The following is a 16,520-nucleotide window of genomic DNA, read 5'->3' on the forward strand; positions in this document are numbered from 1 at the left end:
GTGCTTGCAGGAGGGAGGGAAAGGCCTGAGTGTGGGTCATAAACAAATTCACAATATCCATTGATTTAATAACCATTCAGGAAGTGGACGTCTGCAAAATGACTTGAGCTGACCAGCATGGCAGGAAACCAGAGACAGATTCAATGGGGATTTAGATCAACTGGATGGGAAACATGGGCTTAGAGGCAGAGACGTGTCAGCACATGAAGAGTGGAAAATCAAGCCAGTGTTGTCTGTTAAGCTTCTCAGCCCCATGGTTAAAGGCAAACGGCAACAGGTTTTAGCACTGAGGAAAAGAAGAAATAAAAGCCAATTTGTTGAAAATCCCCATCACCAAAAAGTAGTGACATCCTCTGTGATGCACATCATCTCTCAGGGGCACTGGCCGTCGGAATGGCTGGATGATGGCTCTCGGCATGGGCTCTGCCTGCACCCCTTTCCTAACTGCAGAGCTCAAATCTGCTTCAGCTGGGTAATCAGCTCCCCATTCTGTTGCATGTAGATCAGATCGCTGTGTCTGCCTATGCAGTCTTTCTTTACCTATGAAGACCTGAGGAACTGTTCTCCATCCAGTGAGCTGTTGTAATTAATCTTGAATCTCATTGATGTTGTTAGTGGCTGTGATGTTCACGAATCCATAAGACCAGGTTTGAAAGGCAGTTGACTGAGGATTTCTTGGGTCTTTCTGCAATAGGGGCAGGTGGGCTGGATGAACACGACCACCTTCCCAGATGGGAACTTGCAGTTCACAAACCACTGAGCCACGCTGACAGGCTGCAGCTTTCCAGGAAGGAACATTCGGTTGAAGGTACTGGTCCCGTGTCAAATGGAATTGGAAAACCTGATGTCTTTGCTTCTGTGGACCAAGACCGGAAAAATCCAACTACATAAAAATCTGAGGACAAGTTGTGAGAGGTTTGTTCTTTCCGTCAATCATGTAGGTCCTAGGAAGGAGCTCAGGTGTAGGGAGTTGGCAACAATCACCTTTATCTGCTGCCATCTCACCTGCTGAATCCCTCATTCATGGAACTGAAGAAACTCTGTATCCATCCTGGTATTCTTTGTAGATATCTATGTATCATTCGCAGAGTGGATACTTTTGTCTGTTGGTTGGAAGGCACCAGTCTGGTGGGCTCATGGTTGGTCTCAGTAGTCCAGTCCAGGAGCTGCTTTACAAGAACCATTCATTGATCTGGAAGAAACTCTTTTTATAGGCAATGAGATATACTGGAACAATATCAACCATCCTTATCCCTCCCCAGTTTTGAACTGAATCATTCTCCACCAAAGGCCTGTGGTCTCTGCTGCAGGCTGCATCCCCCCAGACTGTCTGAAGCTTGCTCATAGCAGTGCATTTATGGGACGGCAACATGATTTCCTTACCACCTCACCCCCAGGAGAGTTTTTCAATTCTTTATTTAATCTGATGGGTCTAATCTACATCGTCACGGAGGATGAGATGTGGGAGTTCTGCTCCAACCCTTACAGTAAGAGATGCTGAGATATGATGCTGTACCCACTAATGCCGTACATGGACGCCAGCAGTTTAGACAATAAGCATGGCTGTCCAATATATGTGTTCCTACTGGTCTCTAGTAAGAGAGAGTGAGAAAATATGCCTTGTCCATATGAAGGCAGAAAAGAATGTGTGGTTCTAGAAGACAAGGTACGAAGGACTGCGTGAAAATCCCAGTGACTGAGAAAGCAGCCTGGAGCCAGTTGTGTTATTGAGACTTCAGACAGCTTGGCCTTTACACATGTGAGACACCAGACTTCCATGAGCAAATCCCTAACCTGGAAGATGTAGTTATGGTAGCCAAGAAGAACTAACACAGAACTGTCCCCTTTGCCTGCCTCTTACTACTCTGATCTCTCACATCACAGGAGGCTGAATGGTCTTCCGCATACCCTGAGACACAGCTCACAAGGGACAGCACCTGTCTTCAACAGAGCTTCATCTGAGCCTGCCCTTGGCCTGTGGTGGATGTGCAGGAAGTGAGCTGACAGGTGAAACGTAGCCTGGCTGGGTCTCAAAGTGCAGCTTGAGACTCACCCACTGTGATTGTCAACATTTCCATGTCTCCATTGGGAGGGCAATGTCACAATGTCCTCCTACTGTCTTCTCACTCCATTCACATGCTTCGTGTGACACAAGCTCATTCACAGTTCCACAGGAGGCAGCACACCTTCAGAGCCCTCATGTCTGGCCACAGAAGCCAAGAGAGCAATGTCACAGTTCACAGTGATAATGTAGATAAGCCAGGGCATTTCGTCCAAGTTTTACTTTCAAGTGTATCCTTTTATTGCAGTTTACGCTACTCTTTCTAGAAGGCCAGGTTGCGGGAGAGCATTTGGATTTTGCCCCTCCACAGTTTACAGATTACTTACATAGACTCCTAGAGGATTTCAGTGGCAAGGTTTCCCTAAAGTTGTATGCCAACTAACCACACACACACACACACACACACACACACACACACACACACACACACACACACACGGTGCAAGGATAATAGAGATGTGCATGTTGAAATAAAGTTAGGACAGTGGATCTAGAAGGTAAGATGTGAAGTGTTGTGCTAAAATCTAAGACCCGAGGACGGAGGATAGGAAACAATTGTGAGTGGTGCTTTCCCACAACTTGGCCACATGAACAATGAAGTATGAGACAACAGACCTGCATGGTCAAAGCCAAACCCCAGGAATATACACAGTCTATTGAATGAGATTGCAGCTCATCTCTCTGATCTGTAATAGAAGAGTTCAGGTGTTTCCCACACACACTGATATGTAGCAGCTGAGGGCCAGCACCTCTCCTGCATACTACTTCATTACAGTCCACCCCTAGCACCCTGTAGGATATTTAAGAATGGACCTGATAGGTGATCTTTTGACCCAGTTTAATATGTAGCTGAAGCTGAGAATGTCAACATTCCCAGAGCTCTGTTGAGCAGCAGGTGCTGATTTCCTCTGGCTCCCTTAGCAATGTTTCAGAAAACCAAGGAGACAGCCTCCTCAGGCATATTCACAGCTGCACAGGATGGAACTTGGCTTCAGAACACCCTAGTCTGAGGTATAGAAGCCAGGATGAAAACTCCATCAGCACCCAGTTGCTATGGAGATGCCCAGAATCATGGATAGATCTCTCTAGATCCCAGGACTGTAGTAATAGATGCCTTGTATTGGTAGAACATGGTCGTTTAGTTCCCCTACTTACTGCTCAGGACACCCAGAGAAGTCAGGAAGGAGCCAGTCCCGGTTCTGGTTCACTGACTAACAGTTCTTCACTGCACTAGAAAACTGCATGACACTCACACGTGTTGACTCAGAAATCTAAGGGGACCACTATCAGGGAATGGTAGTCAGAATAACTCTAGTGGAAAGCCTGAGATGATGAGGTCTCATCTAGAAGTTCTTCTCTCTCCCAGATATTAGTGTCAGACACAAACTGAACCAATCCAAAGGGGAAACAGTCAGCCCTGAGGATACCACACTAGTCTCTCCCTTCTTCCTAAGGACCTTTGTCTTCTAAGTAAAAGGAGTAAAAGCCCTAATCTCTCAGGAAAACAGTGGTGCCCTTCCCAACAACTGGCACTGAAACAGAGAAAATAATGATGTAAAGTCTCTGACTTCCAGGAACCATATCAAGCAGGGAAGTCCAGCTGCTTCTTATAGGCTCCCGGCTCTGGGTTTCCAGAAGGCTCAGCTCAAGGCCATCTCCTCAAGGAACCTTCTCACCCTTAGCCCAGAGCTCACTGAGCTTTCCCAAGGACCATTTATTTCTTCCTTTTTTACAACAAGACAGAAGGCCAGCTTCCTTCTCCCCAACTCTCACCGATTCATGCTCTTTGCTCTTTCTCCCAAACGGCCTGCTTAGCCTGGACAACAGGTTGATTAGTGAAATCTGGAGGCACTGAAGAAATATCCCACAAGCAGTTGGTGCCACCACAACACTTGTGGCATCATAGAAGATGCTAGGGCTCTCCTGGATACAAGAGATTGTTCAGGGAAGGGTCTGCTGACGACGTCACTGGGAACTACCAGGGCCTCCTGCTAACCAGCTTTCCTTATGGTGACCAGATTCTGAGGTGCCATCTCCAGGAGGCTCTCCAGTGACACAATGGAACCCTTTCCATATCTCCTCCCTCTAAAGCTAGAGATTTCTCTTTGCTCCATTAGTAGTTTCATGCTCTGAAAGGGCAGATTGCGTCAGGGGCTTGGCATGGGGAGAAAACATCACGGGACATGGGGTGGAAGACATTCTTCTGCATAATAATTTTATTCCCAGATCCAGTCCTGTGACATACATTCCAATTTCCTAGGTTTTCCTGTTTCCCAAAAGTCAGTATTTCCCTCCAGACCTTTAATTTATTGGATATTGGATTTCATTTTCTTATTGTGCATTCCTTCAAAGGGGGCTTTCTTTATATATATTCATGGATGTCTACTCACAAAGTCTCTGTTTTGCAGAGACTCTGTTGCAATGATCTTGGTAACATAGTTAATCCAGTTACACAGTGAATATAAAACTTTAAGTGTTGTGCACCTACTTCAGATGATAAACTTCCAAATCCTTTCTCCAAAAAATAACCAGATATCAGTGAGCAAAGGACAACATGGACGGAGATTGGTCCTCTGCAGTTCCATTAGACGTCACTTCTCTAGTGTCCACCTTCCTGAGGTCCCAGGGCCAGGCCTGACGGTGTTAGAGTTTGGACCATGATCCTGTATTCATGCCAAACATAAGATCCAGGAGGTTGGGCAGGGAGTGGAAGGGCTTGAGGTCAGGTGAAAGCTCAACTTTAATAGGTCCAGAAGTTCTGGAGGGAGTCTATTTGGCCTTGTCATCTGTGGCTTCTACGTTCTTGACCTAGTTGTGAGGAATCCATGTTAAAATTCCACCTAACCTCATAACTGTAAGAGTGTAAAACATCGCCACGTAAGTTCATTGCAAATTGCTTTGTCCTTTTCGATGCCCAATTGGCTCATGCAGGTTCGCTACCACTAGGTCCAAATTAGGGGATATTGTTGGTAGATTTAGAGGTTCACTGGGTCTCTCCAATAGTGAAAGTAATAGACTTTACGGAGAACTGGACGAATAGGATTTCAAGAATAAAATAGCTGAAGAATTCTGCCAACTGCTGATCTCTAAGAGTCAGAAGCAATGGGGGGTATATTCTAAACATAATATTCTATGGTTCAATCCCTCCTTGTATGGAGTACAGCAAGCCCAAAGTAAGGAAAGTGCCTTTCCACCCTTACCGGACTCTAATGAGAGTTTCCATAGTGTTTCCTTTAATGTCTTGTTCATTATTTCCACCTGCCCAGAATTCTGCACAACAAAGACTCCAAACTATGCATACATCTTTGACTGTTATTCACAGGCTTTGGCAGTGAGAGCTGGGCTATTATATGACAGCATTCCTAGTGAGTGGCAAAATTGGGGGAAAGTTCCTAGCAGAGCTTTCTAGTTGCTCTATGATCAGTTTCAGTCTGATGTAGTGAGCTTCTACTCACCCAGAAAAGGAATCAATAAAAAAAAGCAGGCACTTTTGTCTTACTCTAGGAGACCATGTGTCAGTAAACTCAGGATCCCATAATTTATCAGAGCATTGGCTACCTGTATGCAATCTTCTCTGGGTAAATGATCTCTGTTTTTTATTTACATAGGTGCAAATGTGACATCTGGCTTTGACATCTCCTTCTACACTGTCCAGTGTATTAGGTAGAACATACCTTGGTGTTGGCAACTCAGAGAGTTCTGTGGACCCAAGACAAGTAGTCTGGTAAAGCTGAGTTACCAGAAATCTGCCAATTGTCTCTGGAAGAATGATCTTTCCCTCTGGTGTTCACCACCAACCTCTGGCGTCAAGCTATCCATTTGATTCTTTTGCATCTTCACCTCTTGGTTATACTCGAAATACACAAGATCTAAGGCACAAACCACATAAAACTCAAGAAGGATAACGAAAATGTGGATGCTTCACTCCTTTTTTTTTTATTAACTTGAGTATTTCTTATATACATTTCGAGTGTTATTCCCTTTCCCAGTTTCCGGGCAAACATCCCCCTCCCCCCTCCCCTTCCTTATGGGTGTTCCCCTCCCAACCCTCCCCCCATTGCCGCCCTCACCCCAACAGTCTAGTTCACTGGGGGTTCAGTCTTAGCAGGACCCAGGGCTTCCCCTTCCACTGGTGCTCTTACTAGGATATTCATTGCTACCTATGAGGTCAGAGTCCAGGGTCAGTCCATGTATACTCTTTAGGTAGTGGCTTAGTCCCTGGAAGCTCTGGTTGCTTGACATTGTTGTACATATGGGGTCTCGAGCCCCTTCAAGCTCTTCCAGTTCTTTCTCTGATTCCTTCAACGTGGGTCCTATTCTCAGTTCAGTGGTTTGCTGCTGGCATTCGCCTCTGTATTTGCTATATTCTGGCTGTGTCTCTCAGGAGCGATCTACATCTGGCTCCTGTCGGTCTGCACTTCTTTGCTTCATCCATCTTGTCTAATTGGGTGGCTGTATATATATATGGGCCACATGTGGGGCAGGCTCTGAATGGGTGTTCCTTCAGTCTCTGTTTTAATCTTTGCCTCTCTCTTCCCTGCCAAGGGTATTCTTTTTCCCCTTTTAAAGAAGGAGGCTTCACTCCTTCTTTAAAGGGGGAACAAAAATATCCACAGGAGGGGATAGGGAGGCAAATTTTAGAACATTCTAGTGTCTCCTGGATACAAGAGAATTTCCAGGGAAGACACAACCAGTGATGTCACTGGGAAATGCCATAGCTTACTTGCTAACTACCTCCACCCAGACTGACCAGTTTCTGCAGTGGCTTTTCCAGAGACTCACTTTTGAGCCAGGAACACCCATTCGCTCACTCTCCTTCCAGAGCTTCAGAGTTCTCACTCCTTCATTACAACTCAGTTGCTGAGGACAGGGAGAGTTGTATCAGGCCTTGAAATGGATAGAACATCTTTGTTAACAGCCAAAGATCTAAAGACCATGGATGATGGATATTCTTCTTCCTGAAATGTATAAACCCAGGGTCCATGCATGTGACATATAGTCCAATTTCCACAGTTTTACTGTTCCCTAGAGGCCAATATTTTTTTCCTACACCTTTAAATATATGCAAGTTGGAGTACATTGTTTCATGGACTGTGCCTTGAGAGGGGTCCTGGTTTCAATATATCCACCCATGTTCTTTCCTGAAATCTCTGTCTTACCATCCCATTTTGTGCAATGGAAACTCCCTTTTCCTGGCAACATAGGTTCTCAGGTATAGGGCAAACATCAAATTGTAAACTTTATGTCCATTCTTAAAGTTAAAATCCCCAAAAGTGAGGGAACTGAGACCCAACCGAGAGCCATGGAGGGGCAGAATGCATAAGTGCTGCTGGCCAAGGAAGAGCAGGAGGAAGCAGAGAAGCTGTAGCACATCATGGTGCACACCTGGGCAACCTGCTGTCTTCACTCAGAGGACCTACAGGGTGCTTAACCATCATTTATAACTCGGTGTCTGGTTCCCTCCTCTGGCTACCGAGGGAACTGCATTCAGAGGAACCACAGACAAAAGTCAGCCAAGAACAATTCACCAAAATAAATAAAAATGAACACATTTTTCTGTGAAAAAGCATACAAATATATGGTCAAGTCAAACAAAACCCAAGGAAACACAAGAAGTGAAATATTTCACAACAACCCAAGAGTGCAAGAAACAGCATAAAAACAATCTCTTAAACCTATAATAATTCTATATGTATTTCTTGAAATAGTAGTTGGAGTAAGCAACCGGGCTATAATGCTCTTATAAGTTCCATAGCCTCATCAACCCTTGTCACAGTCTCCACCTGTTTGACTTTTTCTTAAGCACAAATATGTGTGAGTTAGAATCCTGAGTCTGTCTGGGATCAGACTGTAAACTGTAGTCAATGTAACACTGGCAATCATTAGCCACAATCTTCAAGTTTCCCTCCTAACCCCAGAGCACAGCCATAACTTTGGAAAGCAAAGCGCACCCTCCACCAAACTATCTATCCTCCAAAATCCTGTCTCTCCAAAACACCAAGTCCATTCCTCGTGCTATAAAGTATGACGGCCAAGCTTTGCATATGAAGGAACGATGGTGCAGGCTCTAATACCTCACCAAAGAGACATTGCCTTAAATTCTTTTATAAGTCCGGTTTCCATGATAAGAGTTATATTAAAATATTATCCCAATCTAGACCTGTTCCCCTGGGTTGGCTCATGCCACATGTTGTCTAGAATGACTCCTTTTTAAAGCCAACTTTCTATGACCAATGTTACAAATTTTCAACCTTACAAAATAACATAAAAGCCAGTCACCTGTAGCCAAGACATGTAAAGCGTATTATACATTTAAAACCAAAAAAAAATGAAGTGAGTGCACATATCTTTAGTATTTAGATCAAACACCATTCTTACTTTTTTAGCTGTCATTTTAAAAGAAGCACCTTGTTACCTGTTGATTCCAATAATCACAGTCACAGATTTCTCTAAGAGAATCAGACATCAGCTCCCTTACCATAGAAGCTTTGAAGCTGCTGGCACCTTTAAGGGCAGCTAGTGTAGACATTTAGCCAGCCCCCTTTGGAGCTTCCCCAGTGGACAGACCTTGGTTCCTAGCTACATTCCTCCATTGAGGCCGGATCCAGTCAGAGACACACATGACAGTTAACACCAGACACAACCAGTTATCTAGGATGCAGGGCTCCAAAGGTCAATTGAAACTGTTTTTATTTATTTGTTCCTTTCTTGAAAGGACTTAAAACTAAATCAAGGGGGGAATCAACCAGCATTTAAAGTTTTCACCATTTTTTTCTATTAAACATGAAACAAAATATTCAAGCAACAAGAAGCAAAACCCAGACATAAATTGACATACATGGACAGCTTAGTGCACCAAGGACAGACAATAGACATAGAGGGAAGGAGCTATATGGTGTCCCACCAAAGGGACCCAGATATCCTAAAGGACCCAGAACCAGAAATAAACACTTCTCCAATAGCAGCCAGCAAGGAGGCAGGATGTCCCTAGGAGAGCTCTTAAAAAGCTTAATCTCATTTTCCTTCTTTTTCCAAAGCATCTGTGGAGAGTCTGGGAGGAATGTTTTTCTCAAACCACTTTCTCTCTTGTCTAGGGTGTAAACTGTCCCTAATCAGGGTCCAAAGACTAAAATCATCTGTGAGAATTGACTTTGCTTCTCTAGATTTTAGCATAACTCTAAAAGAACACATACACAGAAACATTTTACCATTGTTACCTTGTCCCTTTTTACAAGGTTTACTCACCACTACCCCAAATCTTTATTTTTCTTTGCACGTGCTTTCAATTCTAGTGGTCCTTCTGAAACCTGCTTTCTGAGGCCTTTCCTGGCCCACTTTCCCCCATTCGCTCCTCCTTCTTCACCTTCCGGCTTCCTGGTACGATCTAGTCACGTTGTCCCCTCTTTCCCGATCTCAGTGGGACCTCTGTCGTCACAACACAGAACCAGGCATAGGCCTGTAAGAGTTAAGAAGAAACACACACTCGGGTCATTCGTGTTAAAAGAAGGCTGTCCGCGCTTTACTGAGATCTCCTTATATACCACAGGCAAAAGCCATGGAAAAACAATAAAGTAGGTGAAAATTCCCAACCAGGAAAATAGGAAAACAGGAAAAATCTGCATCGTGGCAAGTCCCGACCCCAATACAGGGGCGTAAACAACTTCTTAACAACAATAATCTGAAAGGCTCAGTAAGGGGAATGGGTGCCATGGAAGGTCCTGGCCCCAAATCAGAGACTGAGAGCAGCTGCCAAGGGTGTAAACAACTTCTTGCCATAGCAGACTGAAAGGCTCGGTGAGGGGGAAGGGAAACACCCCAAGGTAGGGCCCAACAGGCTAATATAAAAGTATATTTGAAAAACTAAAACACTATCAAGAAAAATAATTAAAATGTGCTACATATCTAAGCATAACATTCATAAGAGAAGAAACTCAAATGACTGAGAAATTCATAAGAAATATTCGTCATCCTTGTACATCACACAAATGCAAATCAAAATTACTCTGAATCACTTTTCACACTTGTCAGTATGACTAAGGTTAATAACACGTGTGACAACTCAAGCTGACTGGGTTATGGAGCAAGGGGAACATTTATATTCTCCTGGTGGAAAGGCAAACTTCTACAGCAACTTCGGAGATCAGTATGATGGTTCTTCAGGAAGGTGAAAATTGTTGTTCCTTAAGATACAACTCCAGGTCTCATGTCCAGATGTTGGTTCATCGTAGAATACAGACCTTTGCTCAACCATGTTCAGTGAAGCTCGTTTGTAATACTTAGAATTTGGAAATATTTAAGTTGTCCCTTAACGGATGAATGCATAAAGAAAACGTGGTGCATTTACAGACTGCATTGCTGCTTAACAATTACAAAAGGCAAAAAGGAAGCATGCACTATGCAGGACAATGAATGGATCTAGTAAAAGTCATTCTGGATGCGGTAATCCAGGCTGAAAAAGACAAATGGGATACATATTCACTTAAATGTGGATGTTAGCTGTTGATTCTTCAATCTGTGTGACTGTATGATCAGTTTAGTGTGAGGGTCTAGGGACGTGGGCCAGACTGTCCTCATTTAGGGAAGTACAAGTTCACTCATGGATGGCTGAGGGACACTGACAGGGATAGGAATGTGAAATGTGAAGAGACAGGGCGAGGCAGCAATGGAGGGAACATAGAGAGGGACAGCTAAAATGAGGCACTGTATCGAAGCCTAAGAGAGTAGAAACCCTAATTGCTTTTTAAATTGTTTTATAAAGGTAACTAATGATTTATTATAGGTTCAAGGAGAAAAGTTAAAATGTTGCTTGGGTTCATCTATGTGAAATTTCAATAATAAGTAAGTCACAACAATTATGGAGTTTGACTTTCAATGAACCTGCTACAGATAATGAATATCTAGTCCTTATGGAGACGTCTGTTACCATCTATTATACACTAGTCATTTTATTTGTTTACATTTCAAATGTCATCCCCATCATTGATCTCTCCACTTTGAACCCCCATACCCTCCCAGTCCTCTTTGTTTCTAAGAGGGCACTCCTCCATCTACCCATCCACTTCCACTTCACCCCTCTAGCATCCCCCTTCTCTGGGACATCAAGTTTCTACAGGGCCAGTTGTCTCCCTTCCCATAGATGTCAGATGAGCCAGTTGTTGCTACACATGCTCTACACTTTATGTATCAGGAGCCATGGCCAGGACCATGTATCCTCTTTAGTTGGTAGTTTAGTCCCGAGGAGCTCTGAAGGCTCCAGTTAATTGATATTGTTGTTCTTCATATTGAGTTCCAAACCCTTCATCTCCTTCAGGCTTTCCCCTAACTCTTTCATTGTGGTCCCCAGGCTTAGTCCAGTGGTTGGCTGTGAATATCTGCATCTGTGACTTGAACTTGAGAGGGTAGAAGGAAGCCTCGGACTCCCAAGTAAGGTAATAGGATGTAATTCTGTATGTGCCCAGAAGATGGCGACATAGGATGGTATTCACACACACTTGTTTCTCACTAACCTCTTAGTTCTGTCCAGCGTGTCAGGTAAGGTCCGCAATGTGTTCTGTGAGTGAAGATTCCTTCTGCTTGCTGGAACTCGATCTGCTGCGTGGAATACTCTCGATTGGCGATGGGCGTATGGGTCGGTGGACGCAATCACTCCAGGAACTGAGAATGAATGGACTGAGTTGAGCAGACATTGAGGGGTTGGCATCTCCAGAACCTGCAGCTTAGCATCCATGGATCCAGGAGAGCACAGTGTGCAGGGCTGAAATCAGATTCTGTAATGGGGAGGAGGGAGAAACTAAGTTTTTGAAGTATTTGTTCTTTTTGAAAGCACAAAGTGGGAGGTCAGTCAGTTTTCCTCTTTTTGCAACATCTTACTCTGACCTACAGGACATATCCTGGGGTATATTGCTTTCCAGATTCAATGGGCTTTTCAGAAATTCCAGTTTCCTGAAACGGCATGGCCCTACTTTGGTGGACTGAGTGGTAGGAAGTGGAAAGGTCCTCTGAGGGGCAGATGAGGATCAGAATATGAAAGGCCAAAAGAAGAGGAAAGACACAGTTATGAAAGGAATGCTGGTGGGTACAAGGCAACAACAAGCATATTTCTCAAAGCCCTGTTTTACTGTAGTACTGTGGGAAGCATAACCACAAGCTAACAGAAACAAATTGTTAAAATAAACAATGCATTCGTTCCCGTTCCCCAAACTTCTCCGTTTTTTTCCACCAAGGTCAATAGAAATTTAAGCCTCAAGTACACCTTCTCTTATGGTTCCATACCTCAGGCTGAAAAATCTGCCAACAGGCCTTGACCTACCTTGAGTATGCCCAGCAGGCAGACCTTTTCTCTCTTTCTTTTCCTCTGAGAGCAGGAGCAAATGACTTTATACAGTGGGCGATTTCCATTATCAACAAACAGAAATTTTCCTAAGTCATTAAAGCTAGAAAGCCAGTCATTGATGGGCTGGTGCGGTAAGATCATTCTAACTAAACTATCCCATGGGGAAAAGTAAAAGAGACAGCCACACCTGTGTTTAGGAAACGAGATGTCCGCAGGTGATTTGAGTATGGGTGCTGAGTGGGAGAGAAAAGGTCATGAATCTAGCTGGAAAAGCCCACCCCACTTTTAGATGTGTTTTCTTTCTTTTCTTTCTTTTTTTTTTTTTTTTACTTTTCTTTTTTTCGGAGCTGGGGACCGAACCCAGGGCCTTGCGCTTCCTAGGCAAGCGCTCTACCACTGAGCCAAATCCCCAGCCCCTAGATGTGTTTTCAAAAGGCATGCAATAGAAATTGAACTGCAATAAAAGTGTGTCAGCAAATGTGCTCTAATGATAGGTGATTAGATTTTGGGGGCCATATTGACACAGAAACTGGATTAGTGGTAATATCTTGGGAAGTAGCTTGTGTTACAAGGAGAACTTCAGTTATCCCTTGCCTAGACCATCTACTGTCTTCTCTTCTCTTTTTCCTCTTTCACTTGTCTACCTGGGCTGATGTAGCAAAAGGCTCTTACCGGAGACAAGTCAAAGGAGAATTAAGGTGAAATCTTTAGCCTGTTTTCTTGGAGACACATTGGACTGGAAAGGCTGTGAGGGAACCAGGCGGGAGGAGACTGCAAAGGGCAGAACGAAGCAGTGACTGCACTGGTCCTGTTTCCCATTCTGTCACAGAAGCATTTTAAGAAAGGAGGGTTCCATTGGCTCAGAGTCGGGAAGCACAGACTCCATCCTAGAAGGGGTGAGTGTAGCCGTGAGAGGTGCAGTTGGTAGAAGTGGACTGGCTGGCAGGATGTGAATGAGACTCTTTCCATGTGGATGGAGCAGGGAGCAGAAATAGGGAAATTCTAGCTCTTAGCTTCCTCTCTGTGCCATTTAGTGCAGGCACCTGGCCTGTGAGTTATGGTGTTACCACCATTCAGAGTGAGTTTTATGTCGATTCTCTCCCCAAAACCCCTCAGAGCGACATTCAAAGGCCTGCTTCACTAACACACTAGGCAATTTTTACCTTCCTCAAATTGTCAGTGACCAGCAGCAGAGCAAGGCAAGAAGGTTGCACGGCCATTTAGAGGGAGGAATCAAGGAGTGGTGTCCGTGCAAGCCAGAAGAGACCTACAGGAAAGCTGGACATCAAAGAGCCACACACATTCTCTCATGGCTTCTCATGGTTTTCCCAGGGTGAGATTCAGATGCATGTGGTAGCTAAAGGCATTTCTGGCTGAAGCCGGTTTTCCTATGTGACATTAGGAAACAGTTGTAATAAAAGAAAGTTTCAAACAGCAACCTGTTCTGACTCTGATGGACACAAGTCTGATACTAGGCTGGAATTCTCTTCCTAACTTTCGATACTTTTGAAAATAAAGGATAGATAGTATAATGTACTCTAATCCTAAAATACTGTGAAATATGTATTTCATAAATATGCATTACATGATATTCAGTTGAAATTGCTGGGAATTGTACTTTCTTCTATCTATAACTGCTCTGCTCTGGACAGAATTACTAAAGAATATGATGACTTGGGCTGTGTGTGTCTTTGTGTGTTCTGTGCGTGTGTTTATGTGTGTCTCTGTGTTTCTTTAGGTAGGTATGTGTATTTATGTGTTTATATATTTATGTGAAAATGGAGGCTCTGTCAACTTATGGTATTTTTCACAGTAGCTATTGTCCACCGTGCTTTATGAGATGAAGTGTTCATTATGGCAGATGGAGTCAGAGAGACTACAGAAAGATCAAAGTATGGGGCTGGGGATTTAGCTCAGTGGAAGAGCGGTTGCCTGGCAACCGCAAAGCCCTGGGTTCGGTCCCCAGCTCCGGGGGTGGGGGGGGGAGAAAAAGAAAGATCAAGGTATGGAGGAAGGGGCAGGGAAGATATCACAGCAGTTGAAATCACTTATTGTTCTTCCAGAGGATCTGGAATTGGTCCCTGGTAACCATACAAAGACTAACACCAACCTCGATAGGCAAAGCTGTCTCCCAGATTCTGCCCACACTTGACAACCTCGTGATGCATCCACCCATACAAAAGGCAAAACACAGATCTGGGTCTAGTGGCTAATAGTGACATGGTCTATCTAATCTGGAGGGGAGGAGGGTGGCAGCCAGCAGCAGCAGTGGCAGCGACAGGGGCATCCAGAACACTCCAGGCCACCACCGTCCCCACCACCACTTGTATGGGTGGCTTTAAAGAGTTGAGTAAAAACAAGCTGGTAACCAACCATGGTTGAAGGGGGATTTGATCCCTGTGAATGTATTTGCTCTCATGAACGCGCTATGAGAAAATTCATCAATCTGCTCCGGCAGTCCCAGTCCTATTGCACCAACACAGAATGCCTTCGGGAATTGCCAGGGCCCTCAGGCGACAGTGGCATCAGCATCACTGTGATCTTGATGGCCTGGATGGTGATCACTGTGCTCCTCTTTCTACTGAGGCCTCCTAACCTGAGAGGCTTCAGCCTTCCTGGAAAGCCCTCCAGTCCTCACAGTGGACAGGTCCCGCCAGCCCCTCCTGTGGGCTAACATCCTGGTGTGGGAAACAGCGATTGTTTGATGCCCTGCACGACCGAACGACTGAAGAGAACATGGCATTACCTGTCTCTCCTTTTCCGTCTGCAGTGTGGATGGTATTGTTTTCATGAGCTTCTAGAAGTTTCACTTGCCAACTGCCTTTGTTTCCTGTGTTGCCACAGTCCTTGTTTACAGTATACCCCAGTAAATGATTTCTTTGAAAAATCGAGGGCTGTGTTGGTTGGCCTAAGCTTAAACTTTCCACTCGTTCTCCCTGGAACCCTGACCATAGCGTCTGTGGTGGTTTCTGGCCCAACTGAAGGAAAATTAAGGTTTCTGCATTTAAGTATTTTAAGTGGTTTGGATAGATTTTAATTCTTTTCATAAGGTATATTCTGGTTGTCTGGTATGAGTGACAGAGCCATGCCGTAGTCACTTTACTGTGGCAGTTTACCTATGGGTGGCAGTTTTCTGTAGTCCTTGGCACTGATACTTTAGATCATTTTCCTTACAAAGTCCAGCTGGCTTATATGGCTAGAATAGGAAAATCGATTTGGTTGTTTACTGATTTTTTTTAATTACCATTAAAAATTTCTGATGGTAATACTTTAAATAAACATGATTGATTAATATTTTTAAAAGAGGTAAAACACTCAGAGACCTAGAAAACCATGGATGGGTTCCTCTTTAGTCAACTGGAGCCACAAAAATGTCAGAATCACACAGCCAATCAGAATTCACCTGAAACCAGACACTACAGAAATGGTCTCATTTACATAGAAAGAAGTGGCTGTTGGGAAATGATAAGCAAAGTTGCTCAGCACGACCATGAAAGGACTCTTCACAACTGGGCATAGTGACTCAAAGTGCCAATTTCAGTACTTGGGATAAAGAAGTAGGTAGATTCCTGTAGGATCAAGGCCACCCTGTTTCACCCAGCAAGTCCATGATGTTTAGTTCTGCCAGATTATACTGAGAGGTCCCGTTTTTCCTTTTTTTTTTTTTCATACTTTTTACTTGTGTGAGTATATTGTAGCTATCTTCAAACACACCAGAAGAGGGCGTCAGGTCCCATTGCAGATGGCTGTAGGTAGCCATGTGGTTGTTGAGATTTGAACTCAGGATCTCTGGGAGAGCAGTTGGTACTCTTAATCTCTGAACCATCTCTCCAACCCCTGACAGATCCTGTGACAACATACTGACTAAAACTCTTTATACATTCCTTCAAAGGGTTAATATTTCCAGGCTTGAGTGACAATGGTGCATTATAACTTAGATGAAGTATATCATAAGTGACACTGGTCTCAGATATTGAAGTGGTGAGTAAACGATCAGAAATAGAAGGACACCGCAGGCCACTGGATATCTATGCAGGATAGCAGTAGATGTAGTTGCACTTTTTACATAAAACACACAGAGCTTTCCAAACCTATTTACTTTTATTTTAGTTTGTTTAAGATTTA

The 16,520-nt window shown here is 44.0% G+C and overlaps 1 protein-coding gene and 1 pseudogene across 1 annotated transcript in view; one reads left to right on the forward strand and one right to left on the reverse strand.

Moving 5' to 3' along the window:
- Nucleotides 1-3,902, reverse strand: part of LOC148000679 (disks large homolog 5-like) — a 58,580-nt gene extending 54,678 nt beyond the window's left edge. Inside the window, exon 1 of the mRNA XM_087586914.1 lies at nucleotides 3,836-3,902. The gene's annotated coding sequence lies outside the window, so the exon portion shown is untranslated. The remainder of the gene's footprint in view (nucleotides 1-3,835) is intronic.
- Nucleotides 3,903-14,769: 10,867 nt separating this feature from the next.
- LOC120096907 (small integral membrane protein 14-like) lies at nucleotides 14,770-15,069 on the forward strand (annotated as a pseudogene).
- The last annotated feature ends 1,451 nt before the right edge of the window (nucleotides 15,070-16,520 follow it).

This window comes from Rattus norvegicus, chromosome 15 (genome assembly GCF_021556685.1).
Source record: "Rattus norvegicus strain SHRSP/BbbUtx chromosome 15, alternate assembly SHRSP_T2T, whole genome shotgun sequence".
NCBI classification, from domain to species: domain Eukaryota; kingdom Metazoa; phylum Chordata; class Mammalia; order Rodentia; family Muridae; genus Rattus; species Rattus norvegicus.